We start from the raw sequence: 5,920 nt of genomic DNA, 5'->3' as shown, positions 1-5,920 counted from the left end.
AGGTAGGGAGAAGAGAAAATGTGCAGCTATTTAAACACACGAATAAGAATCTAATTTAAGGTGTTGAATGACTGAGAGCCTATGAAGGTCATTGAACTCACAGACAGTTGAAGAACAGGATAGGATAGAATCTCTACAGTGCACAAAGAGGCCATTTGGCCCATTGAATTAACACCAGCCTTCCAAAGAGCATCTCACCCAGCGGCATTCCTCTACCCTACCCCTGTAACTTTACATTTCCCAAGGCCAATCCACCTATCCTGCACATCTTTGGACTGTGGGAGGAAACCCATGCAGAGACAGGGAGAATGTGGAAACTCCACACAGACAGTCACGTGAGGGTGGCATTGAAACTGGGGTCCCTGGTGCTGTGAAGTAGCAGTGCTAACCACTGAACCATTGTGCCGAATGTTGGGCTGATTAAGAGAAACATAGTTATGGAAGAATAGATTTGTAGGGACCATTAAGAAAGGTCAGGCAAACAGAAAATTTGTCAAACATGGCACTGAATATAGGAGTCAAGAGTGTGGTGCTGGAAAAGCACAGCAAGTCAGGCAGCATCCAAGGAGCAGGAGAATCAGGATTTTCCTGCTCCTTGGATGCTGCCTGACCTGCTGTGCTTTTCCAGCACAACACTCTCAACTCTAATCTCCAGCATCTGCAGTCTCACTTTCACTGATTATAGGAATTGGGTCATCATGCTGAGGTTGTAGAGGCACTTCTGGAGTACTGTGTTTCGTTCTGGTCACTCTGTTGTTAATTTGGAGGGATATTATTAATTTGGAGAGGGTTCAGAAAATATTTACCAGGATGTTGCTGGGAATGGAGGGTTTGAACTATAAGGAGAGGCTGGATAGTTTGTGACTTTTTTTCACTGGAGTGTAGGTGGTTGAGAAGCCTTACAGAGGTTTTTTAAAATTGTGAGGGGTATAGATAAGATGGGTGGCAGGTGTCTTTTCCCAAGAGTGGGGAATTTCAAGATTAGTGGGGCATATTAAGGTTAGAGGGGAAAGGGTCCCTCCTCCCTACCTTTTATCTTAGCCTGCTTGGCACACTCTTCTCATTCCTGATGAAGGGCTTATGCCCGAAACGTCGAATTTCCTATTCCTTGGATGCTGCCTGACCTGCTGTGCTTTAACCAGCAACACATTTTCAACTGTGATCTCCAGCATCAGCAGACCTCATTTTTTACCCGAAGATTTTAACCAACTGCGAATTCTCTTGCAAGGATGCCTTCCTTGAAGAAGCTCTCTTCCTCCCTCTACAAGGATTTCAGTGAGTCTCTCTCTCACTGCACCCTCCAGGTCATCTCCTCTGCACAGAAGCTCTTCAGCCACGTTCTCAAACAGATTCGCTACCACAGCCACATCTCCTTCCTCAGCTCCGGCCTACGGAACCGACTGATCCCACACGGACTCCGAACTACATTCCAACCAACAAAATTTGGACCCAACCAGGACAACCTGTACCTACAACAAATCCGAAGCCTCCAGCAACAGACCTCCCTCCAGATCCTCCGCTCCACCCTTGCAGCCATGCGGCGCCACTTACAGTCCCTGCAATCAGCCCTACCCCAGCTCAGGACAACACTCTCACAGACTTGCAAAGGACCTCTGCTGTTCTTCATCTACAGAAGAATCCACACACTAAACAAACAGTTCTTCCTAGCCATATCAGAAACTAAAGACAGTAAGTACCGAAAACTTTCATGTACTTACCCCCACACTCGTGGTTCCTCAACTTTTCCAGAATCTTCTATCGGCCTGTCGGATGCCATTACACATGTGGCCGCTACAGCGCCCGCGGCACCAACGGCCGCTGCCGACCGTGACGTCACTTCCGCCCCCACCGACCTCGGAGCCTCCGCGATCGCCGCCCAAACAACCGCCCCGGCGATCACTGCACAGATAACCGCTTCCACGATCGCCAGGAGGATCGCCGACGGACTCGCGACCCCCGCGGCTACCGGGAATGACAACGGTTCTGTCGTCGCCACAACCATTTCCACCCCTTCGGTTGCCGTCGCCGCAGCCACTTCCGCCCCCACTGACATCACTAACCTGCAGGACCACAACGCCTCAGGTTTCTCCGCCCCCACGCCGTCTTTCGTCACTACACGTAACCCCGCCCTCACGCAAACCTTCGTCACCACGCATAACCCCGCCACCACACGTAACCCCGCCCCCACGCTTATTTCCGTCACGACGCATGACCCCACCCCCACGTTTGACCCTGCCCCCACACCGAGCAACGTCACCACGTCTAACCCCGCCCCTACATCGATCTCTGTCCCTGCCCCGAACCCCGCCCCCACCCCCAGCTCCAGTCCCACACCAGGTCCTAGCTCCCAGCCATGCCGGATCTTCACCATCCCTCCAGACCTCCCCCTCTCTGAGGATGAAAGATCAGTCCTCAGCAGAGGCCTCACCTTCATTCCCCTACGACCTCAAATCAATGAGTTCAACACGCGGCGAGATATTGAACAATTCTTCCGCCGCCTTCACCTCCGTGCCTACTTTCACAACCAAGACTCCCACCCACCCTCTGACGACCCCTACTCCCGCCTCCAACGCACCCCATCCACCTGGACACCCCGTGCTGGCCTCTTACCCGCCCTCGATCTATTTATAGCCAACTGCCGCCGCGACATTAACCGACTCAACCTGTCCACCCCTCTCACCCACTCCAACCTCTCACCCTCAGAACATGCAGCCCTCCACTCCCTCCGCTCCAATCCCAACCTCACCATCAAACCGGCAGACAAGGGAGGCGCGGTAGTAGTTTGGCACGCCGACCTTTATACCGCTGAGGCCAAACGCCAGCTCGCGGACACCTCCTCTTATCGCCCCCTCGACCACGACCCCACCTCCCACCACCAAACCATCATCTCCCAGACCATCCATAACCTCATCACCTCAGGGGATCTCCCATCCACCGACTCCAACCTCATAGTCCCACAACCCCGCACCGCCCGTTTCTACCTCCTGCCCAAAATCCACAAACCTGCCTGCCCCGGCCGACCCATTGTCTCAGCCTGCTCCTGCCCCACCGAACTCATCTCCGCATACCTTGACACGGTTCTGTCCCCTTTAGTCCAAGAACTCCCCACCTACGTTCGGGACACCACCCACGCCCTCCACCTCCTCCAGGATTTTCGCTTCCCCGGTCCCCAACGCCTTATTTTCACGATGGACATCCAGTCCCTGTACACCTCCATCCCCCATCACGAAGAACTCAAAGCCCTCCGCTTCTTCCTTTCCCGCCGCACCAACCAGTACCCTTCCACTGACACCCTCCTTCGACTGACTGAACTGGTCCTCACCCTGAATAACTTCTCTTTTCAATCCTCCCACTTCCTCCAAACTAAAGGAGTTGCCATGGGCACCCGCATGGGCCCCAGCTATGCCTGTCTCTTCGTAGGATATGTGGAACAGTCCATCTTCCGCAACTACACTGGCACCACCCCCCACCTTTTCCTCCGCTACATCGATGACTGTATCGGCGCTGCCTCGTGCTCCCACGAGGAGGTTGAACAGTTCATCAACTTTACTAACACCTTCCATCCCGACCTCAAATTCACCTGGACTGTCTCAGACTCCTCCCTCCCCTTCCTAGACCTTTCCATTTCTATCTCAGGCGACCGACTCAACACAGACATCTACTATAAACCGACTGACTCCCACAGCTATCTGGACTACACCTCCTCCCACTCTGCCCCCTGTAAAAACTCCATCCCATATTCCCAATTCCTTCGTCTCCGCTGCATCTGCTCCCAGGAGGACCAGTTCCAACACCGCACAGCCCAGATGGCCTCCTTCTTCAAGGACCGCAGATTCCCCCCAAAGGTGATCGACGATGCCCTCCACCGCATCTCCTCCACTTCCCGCTCCTCCGCCCTTGAGCCCCGCTCCTCCAACCACCACCAAGACAGAACCCCACTGGTTCTCACCTACCACCCCACCAAGCTCCGTATACAACATATCATCCGCCATCATTTCCGCCACCTCCAAATGGACCCCACCACCAGGGATATATTTCCCTCCCCTCCCCTATCAGCGTTCCGCAAAGACCACTCCCTTCGTGACTCCCTCGTCAGGTCCACACCCCCCACCAACCCAACCTCCACTCCCGGCACCTTCCCCTGCAACTGCAGGAAATGTAAAACTTGCGCCCACACCTCCTCCCTCACTTCCCTCCAAGGCCCCAAGGGATCCTTCCATATCCGCCACAAATTCACCTGTACCTCCACACACATCATCTATTGCATCCGCTGCACCCGATGTGGCCTCCTCTACATTGGGGAGACGGGTCGCTTACTTGCGGAACGGTTCAGAGAACACCTCAGGGACGCCCGGACCAACCAACCCAACCACCCCGTGGCTCAACACTTTAACTCTCCCTCCCACTCCACCGAGGACATGCAGGTGCTTGGACTCCTCCACCGGCAGAACATAACAACACGACGGTTGGAGGAGGAGCGCCTCATCTTCCGCCTGGGAACCCTCCAACCACAAGGGATGAACTCCGATTTCTCCAGTTTCCTCATTTCCCCTCCCCCCACCTTGTCTCAGTCGGTTCCCTCAACTCAGCACCGCCCTCCTAACCTGCAATCCTCTTCCTGACCTCTCCGCCCCCACCCCACTCCGGCCTATTACCCTCACCTTGACCTCCTTCCACCTATCACATCTCCATCGCCCCTCCCCCAAGTCCCTCCTCCCTACCTTTTATCTTAGCCTGCTTGGCACACTCTCCTCATTCCTGATGAAGGGCTTATGCCCAAAACGTCGAATTTCCTGTTCCTTGGATGCTGCCTGACCTGCTGTGCTTTGACCAGCAACACATTTTCAACTGTGATCTCCAGCATCTGCAGACCTCATTTTTTACCCAAAGACTTGAAGAAGACAACTTAATTACACAGAAAATGGTTCATGAGTGGAATGAACTGCCAGAGGCAGTGGTGGATGCAGATACCGTTACAACATTTAAAAGATGTTTAGATAAGTCCATAAATAGGAAAGATTTGGAAGGATATGGGCCAATAGCAGGTAGGTGGGACTAGTTTTGTTTGTGGTTATGTCAACATGGACTGGTTGGACTTTAGGGTCTGTTTCCATGCTGTATGCCTCTATGACTGTATGAGCTGCCAAACAGCCTTGGTATTTAGAATATAGAGTGGGTAGTAAAGGTCAAAGATGATGGCATGCTTAAGGAAAATAAATAATGGTTTACTTAGGATTATTACACATAATCACGTTGGCAACTCAGGAGTAGGCTCAAGAGAAGTGGAAGAGTTGAGTCATCAGTCTACACAAGTTCACATGCTGCTGTCAAGGGCAAGTATATTAATGAAGAACAGGCAGAGGAGAAAAGTAGCTCCAGGCTAGCAAGAGATGCCATTTCTGGAGATTTTCTTGGGATGATATGACTATGTATTCAAAGGAGGGCAGTCCCATTGAGTTGGGCATTAGACGATAATGTGATTGAGTATTTTAAGAGTTGAGGAGAAGCTATGGAGAAGCATGATCTCAGTGGCAATGGATGTCATCTATGATTTTGATGAGATTTGTTTACCGAAGGTTGTGGCCAAGGTAGTAGCCTCATTCAAATGTAAAGCACAAAGTAAGAAAGATTCATACAGAATAATACTGTTTCACTAAATCAGTTAATTCTATGTCATGTGAAATCTCAACTATCTCCAGAATTAATTCAATATTACTCTCAACAACCCTTTCCATTACCTTAATCCAAAACCTTTTGAAATACTTGCTGACTCTTTGTAATTTTTGAGAGTGTGTTGCTGGAAAAGCACAGCAGGTCAGGCAGCAACCAAGGAGCAGGAGAATTGACATTTCAGGCAAAAGACCAATGAAGGGATTTTTGCCTGAAACATTGATTCTCCTCTCCTCAGATGCTGCCTGAC

This window comes from Hemiscyllium ocellatum, chromosome 3 (assembly GCF_020745735.1).
Source record: "Hemiscyllium ocellatum isolate sHemOce1 chromosome 3, sHemOce1.pat.X.cur, whole genome shotgun sequence".
Taxonomy (NCBI): domain Eukaryota; kingdom Metazoa; phylum Chordata; class Chondrichthyes; order Orectolobiformes; family Hemiscylliidae; genus Hemiscyllium; species Hemiscyllium ocellatum.
The sequence above is the reverse complement of the archived record's forward strand: the minus strand, read 5'-3'. Positions refer to the sequence as shown.